The following is a 12,087-nucleotide window of genomic DNA, read 5'->3' on the forward strand; positions in this document are numbered from 1 at the left end:
TAAATCGCAAATACTTTTCTCTATTGAATAATGAATACATCCACAATGGAGGATATGGACAACTATATTAGCCCAAAGAAGGATATGAAGTCAACTCAACTTTATAAGCTATTTGAAAATTCCAGCCAAATACAGGGAAAAAGTAGAAAGGAATGTCTGAAGAAGAAAAAAAATTTACAGCCAAATACTTCAGCTGCCATCTTTCACATGTGTTGGTTTCTTCTGCGAGCGTCTCCCAGACGTTTGCCATCTTCTTTGCATATCATGCCTATACATAGGCATGTATCATTATCAGAGAAAAAAATTGCTCTTATTAAGTGTATAATGTAGCATTATTATTATTCGGGGCCACATATTGCCAATGTCAAAAAAAGGAACCTAATTTACAACAAATCCTCTCAACATAACAATAAATTTGGAGCCAATCTACCAGAAGCAACTTAGAATTTTAAATCCTACATCACAATTTATGTTGCCACATGTTTAACAATCAAGTAATAATAAGCTCTCATTATATGTACTTAATACATAAACAGAAGAGGCATCAGGCCTCCTAGTGATGATTTTCCAACAACAATACAACTCTTAGTTTTTACCTAGCAAACCCAAAAGGAGGCCACATTGCATTTGACTGGAAAAATACCACATCTTCAAACATCTTCAATACCAAGAAGTAATCAAAATAAAAAATATTATAAGTAGAAGGTGATCAGAATTATAAGCTAGCCAATACATTTGCATACCTGTCAGTCTACCCCACTTGTATCCAAATTAAATAACAGCACTGAAGCTTGTAGCTTACAATAAAAAGGGAACCACATAAAATCAACAAATATTTGTAGAAGGCATCAAGTAATAACTTGTCAACTATAAACAAAGAATATTTACTTTGCCAGTAGGGGTCGTGAACATTTTACATTTAGTGGACAAAAATCATAACTCCAAAAGGAACTTAAGAAACCAGTGAGGAACAAAATCAACACAAAACACACAAATGAAGTGAAAGTTACGTTCTTTATTAAATCAAACTTTCAAGTCCTAAGCACAAAACCAAGGGAAACAAGCGAGCCAAATAATTTCACAACAATAATTAAAATGAAAGACAATTTCAGATTACCTTTACTCTAAAAGTTACGTTCTTTATTAAATCAAACTTTCAAGTCCTAAGCACAAAACTGAGGGAAACAAGTGAGCCAAATAATTTCACAACAATAATTAAAATGAAAGACAATTTCAGATTACCTTTACTCTAAGTGCTTACTCATTTCTTGATATTGTTGATGGTTCTTATCCATGTCCAGAAAAATTTTTCAGTCATGATAAGGGATTGCCTACCACACAAGAAAATCCAGATTTTCTTCAATGGTGCATAAAAAAGATCGAGCTTTAATGTCAATGATCAGTGCTACGTTGTATCACTTAGCTCTTGCTCTTGTTCTTGGGCAAACTATAGCTAAAGGTGTATGGGATACTTCGGAAAGGTGCTATACTTCTATGTCTAGATCTAACATTCTTGGTTTGAAAAGAGAACTAAATAGTTAAATAGCATTAGGAAGAAAAATGATTATATTGATGTGTACTTGGCCAAAATCAAAGATTGCAGAGACAAATTGGTGACAGTAGGAGTTCATATTGAAGATGAAGAGCTTCTACACATTGTTCTTGATGGACTGCCACAAGGGTACTATTCCTTCAGTTCTGCTCTAAGAACCAGGGATGATCCTATAGGATATGAACAAGTTCATGTTCTTCTCACCTCTGAAGAAAAATCACTAAAGCATGCCTCTGAGCTAATCAAAGACCCTATTCATATGGCTATGATTGATCAAGGACCTACGCCAAATTCATCTCCTCCAATCCTTAATGGTCAGTTCCAAGCATATAGAGGAAGAGGTAGATCAACCAATAATTAAGGCAGAGGAGGAAGATCCTATAGATGTGGTTATCATAATCAAAATCAGAATTTTTATCAAGGTGGTTATCAAGCAAATCTCTCTCTCTCTCTCTCTCTCTCTCTCTCTAGTTCTTGTTTTAGGTTAAACTCAATTACTTTAAACTATGCATACATAACTGCATTTTCACTAGACAACCTAATTTGATGAACTACTGTATTTCCTTATTAAGAAACTGTGCTTGTTTCTATAACCCCCTTTTTATTACAGTTTAGACAGTATCAACCCCTTCCAAGAAAATCAATCTTCTTGGGCTACCAAAAATCTTAACAGCCTAGGAAGATACAATCACGTGCACATGCAATTTAAAGAAAAAAAAAAAAAATAGCGCAGCATTAATTGAGGAAAGGTACTACCATTTTAGACATGGGATATAATTTACTTATAGCATCCACTCAATGATAATTGCTCTCTACCATCAGGGCAAGACACCAATTATTTTTTGGTTAGGCAGGATTTGAACCCCATGTCTCTTATTTTAAGACAAGATACTAGTTCCCAATTCCAACAAACCAAGATCCTATGAGAATGTCAATTGTTTTCCAATGAGTGAATGTCAACTTGCAGACTAATACAACTTGCACTAGAACCAGAGAAAAGTGTGTGTGTGTGTATTGTATTCATGGGAACCAAGGACCACAATATAAACGAAGAAGATCATGAAAGGTAAGCCACGAAAATTTACTAATACAAACAAGAAAAGGGGGAACAAAATTGATGTGTTCAAAAAAAAATTATTTCGAAGAAATCTATGCTAAAAAACTAATGCTGAAATATTGTGCTTCAGTAATGGATCCGAAGGATCTAAAATCAATGATATCCAAACACCAAAACCATATATTAGGGAGTTTAGGGTTCCAAATTCATTCAAATACACAAAACAAAAAACTGCAAAAATAAAGAAAGAAGACAACGAAGTTTGAAATTTCAAACAAAAAAAACAAGTTAGAGTTCACACCTTGCCAATCTTGAACTTCATGGAAGCAGTCTCGAGCATCATCTTCGTTGACATTGCCTCTGAATTGAAAGAACGAGAGAGAGAACGCAACATCTGTTTTCTTTTTCTTTTTCTTTTGTTTTCAGCTTTTATACTATAACTTGTTCTATCGGTAATCGGTAAGCCACTAAAACTCAGTTAAACGGCCAGGATTAAAACCTTTATATTAATGGTCTAGATATAGGTGGGTACCATACCCTCTCAAAAAACAAGTGGGTACCGTAAAATGACCCGTGTATTATGTAAACCAACTAATGTAATCAATATAAATAAAAAACCAAGAATTAATTTGGTTTTTGTACGCTCATATATATAGACAGTAACGTACACATACACACATATAAACCGTACGTACATATAGAGCTAGCTCTATACTAGAAGCAAATGTTGGGGTCGCTTAAGGCCCCAAGTAGAAAAAGACCCCAAAATTTTAACCAATAATGTTATTTTTTTCATTATAATAGTATTAATTAAGCTCAAATATTAGTCAATAAATAAAATAATATTTTTTATCAAATGAAAAACAAAAAAAAAAAAAAATGCTACGTCAACAATATTATTCACAATAAATCCTAAGAGGTAGGTTGTTACAGTCTATTATTAATGGCAAAAATTAATTTCAATTATGAATTCAAATTAGAATCAGTAACAACTTAACACATAGGATTTGTTGTGAAAATATTGTGAATGTAGCACTTCTCAAATAATTTTTAAAAAAAAAAAAAAAAAAAGCAATATACAAAAAAAATTCATAACATTTTTCACAAGTTGAGTTGGCAAATTTTTACTAATTTTTATCTAAACTCATCACTAACATCATTTTTTTACTTACCACTGTCATTCTACCACATCAATAAGTGTAAAAAGTTTTGTAAAATTTTGTGTATAGACTTTGTAAAAAAAAAAAAAAAAAACTACATAATTCATGTTAATTAGTTGTAATTTTTGCATCTAAAACAAGACAATAAAGTTTAAGTAATAATTTAAAAAAAAAACATATTTAAATATATACAATGCCTCAATTTCAGTTTTTGCCTTAAGCCCTCAAATACATTAAGCTGCCTCTGCATACACAACGCATAAAAAGCAGTGGATCTCATCCTTATTTTATATATTTTTTGTACTTTTATGTGCAAAAAGAAGTAACTTCTACTTGGAATCCATCAAACTGAAAATTTCTTAGAGAAAAACAAAAATCAAGCTTGGAATTCAAAACAAAGAATATATGATTAGATAAAAAGCAAAGAGAAGAGAGAGAAAGTGAGACAGCTTACCATGAGAGAGAGAAGGAGCCAAAAAATTATGTTTCCCACGGCTATAGAAGAATATAATATTTATAGGAGATGCAACAAGTTAGAGAGAGAGATTGTTTTCCAAAATTTTTTTTTTGGAAAACAATCTATAGAAAATAAGTCTTATTTTTATTAGTATTTTTTGTTGACTAAAGATTGTTTTTCATTGACCATTTTTTTTTTTTTTGGTGCTACCAAACATGAAAAATGTGGAAAACTATCTTTACAGATTGTTTTCCAACGAAACAAACAAAGCGTAAGCGATCATTATTGAGCAACTATTTTTAATTATTGTTGTAAAATGTCCAAATTCGATTTTTGAATATTATTATTATTATTATTTTGGGTTGTGTGTGGGGAAGCCTATTCCTTGTAAAAAATAGTACTAGGTGTAAAAGGGTTTGTTGGGTTTGGGCTAAGAGGAAAGAATCATATAAGAATATGGAATGTATTTCTTCAAAGTGTAGTTCGATAGTTTTTGGAATTGAAAGGTACTCTTGTGTGAGATAATGTGAGTTAACAATTTTTCTATTGTTTGAGCAAGAGAACAGTAGGTATTTTGGTGTTTTAGGCTTGTGATAAGTTTGTATGTATGGAGTATTTGTTTTGGGATATGGGTTAGTTTGTGTTTATAGGGATTACAAGCCCCTCTCGTAGGTGACGGCCAATGACTGGGCCCAAATGGCTAGGGCCTTTTTGTTATACCTTCTAGGGGTGTACCTCTTTGCCAACAGAGGGCAAACGTTATCTTTGAGGTGGTTAGCCCTCTTTTGCAAGTTTAGGGAGGCTCGGGAGGCCAACTAGGGGCAGGCATGTCTTGCCTATTTGTACTCCTCTTTGGACATGCTTAGCCAGGGGACTCTATGCCAGCTAGTGGGGCCTTGGAAGCTCCTTGAGGTTAGTTCCCTTTTCTTTTTCTTTTGTATCTCATGCATTTCTCACTCTTGCAATTATTTTCATCCATATGCCATTTAGGCTTAAAGAAAACTGTTAATCATGCTCTTGCAAACCACACCTATGCTTTTAGTTTGCAAACTATCATCTTGCAAATTGCTCACATTTGTACCTTGCAAATTGTATCTGCTTTTCTTGCAAACTGTAACTACTTTTCTTGCAAATTGTCATCTTGCCACTTGTGTTTTCCTTTCTAGTGTTGGGCTATGCAATATGGTCTCATTGCTCGGGGAGCAGAGATAGATTTGAAGAGCTTCCCTTCGGTTAGGGCTCATTTTAATGGGTTACCTTCTGATGAGGTTAGTTAGGAATTTAGTGCTTCTTATTATTTCCCTTACATGTTTCTTAGGGCTTTTCTTCTAATCCTATGTGTTGTCATAAGTTATATAGAGCCCACGGCCCAACCTTCGCCCTATTACGGACTCGAACTTAAAGAAGGATGCTCTTGTCGCATCCGAGATCAACCAGCCTTTCGAGGGTACTGGCTTGAGAGCACTCTACCTAACGAAGAGGGTACATTGCTAGTTGGTGGGTGAGGATGCCCCACAAATTCTGATAGATCCTCCGACGTTTATGCTTGCCCCATTTTCCATGAAGGAAGTTGAGTACTAGTTGTGGAGGAATGGCATTCCCTATGTCGAGCGGGTCACAAACGAGCTAGACTATGATGAGTTCAACAATACTCGACTCATGCCTTTCTCACTCCTGTGGTATATGTTCTTCCTCTTCTCATTTATTTCCATTTTTCCTTTGCATTGTTTCACATGATGATATTCAAATGGAATACTTATGTCAGGCTAGCCCTGCTGTTGGTGCTCCTATTGACCCTCCTCATCTTCCTTGGTCGATTTATGCCTACGATCCTAATGGTTTTGCTTGTAAGCATATGGTAGGCCGCAACATAAATGTCATGGGTTACCCTTTCCCTGAGGGTACACGAGCGGTGAGCTCTCTTCCACTCTTTGTTTTGTCTTTTCCTTTATCTCTCAATCACTTGTTCTAACACTGTCTTCTTTCTCAATTCAGCCTACCATACAGGAACACGAGGAGCTCATCTGGCTTGCCAAGAACCTCAACCTGGAGGTGACCGAGTACTCTAGGTAGATGTATGGTCCTGGAGGTTTGGCCTACTCGGGTGATGGTGATGGTGGTAGTGGTGGTGGTGGTGGTGATGGTGGTGATTCAGAGACTACTCCCAGTTATTAGCCAAGGATAAGGCGTTTCTGATGATGCTGTAGACAGACGGATAGACATAGACACAACACTTTCTTTTTACTGTTTTTACTTTTTTTTCTTTACTTTGGATTTGATTTGAAACATTGGGTTGTATTTTAAGAAAAATATTTTACATTTTTGCTTGCTTTTTTTCCCTTTTTTTTTTGAGGACATGTACTTAATTTACAACTCATAGGGATGGTTGCATTTATTTCTTATGCAATTTTACTTTTCTTGACCTTTGATGCTTGAAAATATGAGCTTGATTGTTCCTTGAATAGTCCCTTAGGTGGTAGGAATCACAGGAAAAGTCTTGGGGAAGGAGTAACGCTCCAAACAGGAAAAGGATTTGGCTCTACCTTCTTCCCTGCATACGCAAACATGGGCCTGCATACGTAGGTGTTGATCGTGCGTATGCAGCCTTGACCCTGTGTATGCATAACGTGGGCTAGAAAATCCTAGCCACCTCATTTAAGTATAAAATAGCCGTTGGGGGCCTCTAAACCTTCACAAAATGTATTCTAAACTTAGAAAACACTTCTCAAGGCCTTCCAATAGCAAAATTATCTCCTTTAGAAGTTTCGGCATGGATCAAGAGGCTCTACCCTAATTTCAAAGACGCTCTTGTCCCTCTTGGCCTCTTTTGCATCTGTCCCTATCACCAAATCAAAATGGATGAACCTCCTCTTCATGCTGCTGCCAACTTTTCAATTCCTACTCGACATGTTTTCCAATTTAATGGTATGGAAATATAACCCATTATTAAAGAGTTTAGTGCGATCATGGGTGAACCCGATGTTAGCACTCTTATCCTTACTACCATTAGTGAGGATTTTGCTGACTTGGCTCATGACCTTTTGGGGATTTCTTTGGTTGCGGCGCAACAATGGTATATGCTTAACAAGTTGAACATTTGCATGGTTTTTGCATACCTCTCTCGATTTGCCATTCTTGTGGCTGGTAAGGTTGGTAGGGCACGCTCTCATTATCTCAATGCCTTCTATTTATGTCTTCTTGCGAGGTATTTCTTGGTGCATGAAACATATCAAGTAGATCAAAGGATGTGCTTGATGGTCAACAATCTGAATAAGGGAAGCCCTGTAGGCATGATCTTAGTTGAAACTCTTAATGGTTTGGATACTACTCATAGGGAGGAAGCAACCTTCTTTGCAAGGAGTTCTCTCCTCCTTCAGGTATGATCCCTAATTTTTTTCTTAGGTTCTCAACCTAGTGAGATTCCTCTAATTTTTACATGGTGCTTTTCGGTTTTCAATCCATCAAGGCTCCTTATGTCACCTTTCAATTATCATTTTTTGTATTTTATCTCTCCTTTTTCCTCTCATCTCTCTCTCTCTCTCTCTCTCTCTCTCTCTCTCTCTCTCTCTCTCTCTCTCTCTCTCTTTTCTTCAGATATGGCTATATGAGAGGCTTTGATTGCTTCATCCTCCAACTGTCCCTCCTAGTCAATATCTCCCCAAGCATTATCATGACCGCAAGCTCAGAAACAATGAGATGGACCCCTCTAAGTTCACTAAATTCTTGAAGCGTCTTGCCACCTTTAATGTCTAATGGGTAGTGGAATGGTAATGCATTACAGCCATGGTCAACCGCATCTTCAAAGACAACTGTGTTCCTTTGGTTGGGTTTCTTCGTTGCTCTTTCTATTCCCCAAACCGCATTGCAAGGCAATTTGGAGACCGTCAAGGGGTTTCTAGTGATGATGGTGCCTTTCATATCTTGGTCTTCACTGAGAGGGTCTTGGGAAAGATCTGTAAAACTTGGTTGAAAAGGATAGTGGCTAGAGACATTTGTTTCACTCGGTTTCTCCATCCTACTTTAGGCTACAAAGCTTGGCTGACTGCTAGCATGAGATCAATTCATAGGGAAGAGAAGGATTACCGGAAGTCCAACATGAGGAAGATGGTCGACTAACTACCTTTATATGCCCCAAAGATTACTTTTCTGCACTTCATGGTTCTCATGTTTTTCTTTTGAGTTTAATAAAGGATTGGAACATTCCAAATTCCCTATGAAAAAAATTTATTATCTTTTAATTTGAGTAAAAAGAGAATCAATTATTTTATTATCTTTACTTATTGTCTTTATTTTTCTTTATTTTTTCTTCTTCTTTTCTTTTTTTTTTCTTTGCCATGTAATTTTTGGTAAAAACTATTAATTTATTATATGACAGCTTTTGGTAGTCCAAGTAAACAAAATGTTTTTGGTGAAAAGCATTTATGACAATTACTCTACTCTTTAGACTTTTTTTTTTTTTTTTTTTTGAATTCAACCGTTTTATTTCTTATTTAATAAACCGTTACCCATAGATTCTTCTTCTTTTTCTTTTTCTTTTTTTGAGAAACCAGACTATTAAGCCAGGGCTTTTATTCAAATGAACGCTAAAACATCAATGAACATCAAAGGAAACTAATGGGGCAATGTCTTCTGGTAAAGATTCCAACCAGACCTGTGTACCCCTATAAGTTTTTGTTTTTTTGGCTAAAGAATCAGCCACAATATTACAACTTCTAGGCACATGAGAGAATAGAGAAAATTGAAAATTTTCTGCAATTTCCCCTTCCTTTATCAAGGTGATGCCTTTTAGGAATTAATCCTCGCTACCCACAGTACATCTAATATTCACCCACAATTATTAGAAGTTTAGAACCAACCACTGATATTATTTTCGAAAAAAAAAAAAAAACCATTGATATTCTCCATAATGCTTTTCATTTTGATATAAATAGACCAAGCTCAAGTAGAAATTTAAAAGAGGCATTCTTGCAATTGAATATACATACCTTTTACCAAAAAAATACATACCTTCTTCAAATCCTCGTTTCTTTTGCCATCAAATTCCACACAAAGTTGTTGTGGGAACCAAAAATAGTGAAGGAGAGATGGTTCTTATTAGGGTTAAGGGGGAGAACAAGTTCACGGTGGTGTGTGACAACGCGCGAGTTTGAGGTTCCATGTCAGAAAGAATAGTAGGAAGAAGAACCTTTTTTTTTTTTTTTAGAATAAGAAGAACCATTTTTGGTAGAAATTATTGTCCAAGCATGAATTAAATGACTTCCTAAAAAAACTATATTATAATAATGATAACTACGGGTTACTCAAGAAAAATTCAATCATAACCCTGAATTTTCTTCTTAAAATACATTAAATAATTTACTGTAAGTTTTATGCTATTCACACCCAAATTGTCATGCCATTAAATATCCACAATCAGCTACTTAAATTTCCCATGTAAGGTGTTCTTTCTCTATCTCAAATTGCTATATCACCACCGCACACCCTTGGTTCGGTGGTCACTCTATAAGTATAAATGCTTGTAGGGTGTGGGGGATAAGGACTGAGGTTCAAGTCTTCAAGAGGGAGCTTCACATACATATACACTTAGATTAGATTAAAGTAGAAATTCTATTTTATATAAATAAAAAAATAAAAAAAATTGCTATATCAAATATTGTTTGATCAAGATGTATTAATTTTCTTTCTTATCTAAAATTTTGGTAATGCGAGGTGCAGATTCAAAGATTGATTTGGATTTGGATTTGAATTGAGATTTTCATCTAAATATTTTTTTTTCTTTATTTTATTAATGTACAAGTTATGTGATTAGGATTTGAGCTTGGTGATTCTTGCCAAATGAAAACAATTGGTGAAAGAGCCAGCACACAAAAGACCAATTTGGTACAAATTAATGTCCTACTATTAAAAGAAGCAAGGGATGCTCCAAAAAAATTCAATCAAAACCCTTTAATTTCTTCTTTAATCTCTCTCTCACTCCGAAATTCATAATTTTGTTGCTTCGTATTTAAAGCTTTGAACCTATTCTCTCTCTATTTTTACTCTTGATTCCAATTTGTAAATATCTAATATTGTTTGATTAAGACATAGTAATTTTCCTTTCTCTTCTAAAATTTTGGTTCATGTAAATTCATTTTGTTAGGTGTAAATTCAGTGGTTGATTTTTAATTGAATTTGAATTCTTTCATCTAAATATTTAAAGTTGTTAAGTTCTAAGGAATTAGGAACTAATATATTAGAACTCTATTTTGTAATGTTGGCAAACCATAATCAAAACATTTTAGTCTTGTTTAGACTTGCTCAAAGTATATGCTTTTTATTTAAAGTTGGAATTGAGTTGCTACAGGATTTACTATGTAAATCTGCCTGGCTCGATTGATCGAGAATTAGACTCGATCGATCGAGAATTAGACTCGATCGATCGAAAGTCGTGCAAATTATTTTTTTTGCAGAATTTCCAACTCGGCCTAAGCCTGTTTGACATGTAGGGTTTTATGTTTTGCCCTTGGTATAAAAGGGAAAACCCTAACCACATTTTAGGTTGCTCCTTAGCTGTGTGTGTGCATGAATCTTTTGTGAGATCAAGAGGTGGTTGCAGATTTAAGATTATGTCAAAAACTTGGTGATCAAATTTAGTTGCTGCTTTCAAGAGCTTAAGGATACACAAGCGGGAGTGCTTGTACTTGCTAGGAATCCAAAAAAGAAGTAGTTCGTAGACTCGGAACTGTCACATGGTCATTGTAATAAGTTTCCTACTCGAGGTAGTAATAGGATGTTAATGGTCTAAGTCGCTATTGTGTAAACTTCAATTCTTTCATAGTAAATTCAGTTTTACCTTGAGAATAGTTAGGTTAAATCCTCCCTAAGTTTTTTACCAATTTGGTTTTCCTGAGTTATCATATTGTTGTGCTCTTTATTTTCCACACTTTACATTAATATGATATATGTGTATTAACCTAGATTTGATAATTTGACTAAGTAATCACTTGGCTAATTACCCAAGTTAATATGGTTGTGGTTTTAAGGGGTCTAAAAATGTACAAAAGTAATGTGTAGGTTGTATGATTGAGAATGATGATTTCCGCCAAAGGAAAACAATTAATAAAAAGAACTTACTGACAAAAGGCCAATATTTAAATGAATGTTCGAGATATTGAATTGATATGTAATTTCCTAATGTTCAATTTTAAATATTATGCAAAAAAAGAAGAAAAAAAATTATGTATATGTTGTGTGATTGAGCATAGCGATACTGATTAAAGGAAAATAATTGTTGAAAAGAACCTGCCAACTTTATTTGCATCAGGTTTTGCACTAAACAAAAAAATTCTTATTATTAAAGTTTGAATTTGGTAAGGATGAAAGGTAAAATTCATGTTTTACATCATCTAATAACTGATTTCCACATTAGTTTTTACTTAAAACTCAATAATCCTACCATGCATAATAATATCTCAATAAACTCTACCACGCATGATTATATCTCAATAAACTCATAGTTAAGTTGAATTTTTAAATACGTATTAAAATTGATTGAGTGTGATTGTGTCTATTCTTTAATATGTAATATAATGATGGCACGTTGGCATTGGGGGGTAAAACTTAAATTTTACATCACATCCTAATAGAATTTAATCTCTTATTAGTATGGCATCAACATTGATCAAAACTAATAATTGTAGCACAAGAAAAAATAAAAGTAAATTTTATTATATAGCAATATTGACTACTATGCATTATATGATTGAGTGGGAAAACCACTAAATATCACTAATCTGGTCTTCAGGTGAACTTAATAATATCTCGCATTCTGACATTTACAACTTATCTTTTCAAGGGCAATATTGACTACTATGCATTATAT

General features: G+C 34.3%; 1 long non-coding RNA gene across 1 annotated transcript; it reads right to left on the bottom strand.

Moving 5' to 3' along the window:
- Positions 1-3,015, bottom strand: LOC115987352. Its single transcript, XR_004091059.1, has 2 exons — positions 2,911-3,015; positions 1-268 (listed from the first exon to the last, which is right to left on the bottom strand). It is a non-coding gene; the product is annotated as an uncharacterized LOC115987352 (long non-coding RNA).
- Positions 3,016-12,087: the final 9,072 nt, after the last annotated feature.

The sequence above is a fragment of the Quercus lobata genome, chromosome 4 (genome assembly GCF_001633185.2).
Source record: "Quercus lobata isolate SW786 chromosome 4, ValleyOak3.0 Primary Assembly, whole genome shotgun sequence".
Taxonomy (NCBI): Eukaryota; Viridiplantae; Streptophyta; class Magnoliopsida; order Fagales; family Fagaceae; genus Quercus; species Quercus lobata.